Source organism: Myotis davidii, unplaced genomic scaffold (assembly GCF_000327345.1).
Source record: "Myotis davidii unplaced genomic scaffold, ASM32734v1 scaffold93, whole genome shotgun sequence".
Taxonomy (NCBI): domain Eukaryota; kingdom Metazoa; phylum Chordata; class Mammalia; order Chiroptera; family Vespertilionidae; genus Myotis; species Myotis davidii.
The window spans coordinates 10579602-10580453 of record NW_006292095.1 but is presented as its reverse complement, the minus strand read 5'-3'; positions in this window follow the sequence as shown (position 1 = coordinate 10580453).

The following is an 852-nucleotide window of genomic DNA, read 5'->3' as shown; positions in this document are numbered from 1 at the left end:
AATTGCTCCAGCCAGTGCATTAGCCCAGGCCATGGTCATCATCCGGAATACACTTAGATTACCAACTGGTGGGGTATATAAATCCTGGAATTGTAAAATTTATTAGCTGCATTTCATCAAGTTGAGAATAGGTGAGTTTACAAAGCATCACCTGCGTGCGAACCGCCAGCCCTACTCAAAGTGGGGAGCTTGGGGGTGGGGGAGTGACCTCTTCGCTTCCTTGTGCACCCCAGCTCCTGAGGCCCCGCACCCGAGGGGTGTCAGCCGGAGGTAGGTTTCTGGAGGCCGGTAGGGCGAGAAAGGATGAACGCCCTCTTTTCATCCGCCTTCGGAGAGTTCCCTCCATCACTGTGGAGGCCGGTGTTAGTTTGGAAGCATCGGAATAACGACTTTCGTGATTGGCGAAACCAGGGTCGACTGCCCTGATTTAGTCCACAATCGATTATTTCTAACTAAATTCACCCGAGAAGCAGGAAGAGCTGTCTGAATCTCCGTCCCCATAAAAGTAAGAAATACATCTCCAGGGTAGGTGCCCTCCCAGCCGTATCACACGTTATAAAACCCAGGATTGAAAAGCTTGGATAGCCCTGGCCAGTGTGGCTCAGTTGGCTGAGCATCGTTCCATGTAGTGAAAGGTCGCCAGTTTGACGCCCATGGTCGCCAGTTTGACTCCCAGTCAGGGCACGTGCCCAGGTCCATCCCTGTGGATGTTTCTCTCTCCCCCTCCAATCAATTAAAAAATATATGTATATATTTTTTAAAGGGTGTGTAAACAAACCTTGTAAACCCTTTACTAATTTACTGCCAAAGCCCAAACTTTTGTTTAGATTCCTCACCAGCAAATACCACCCC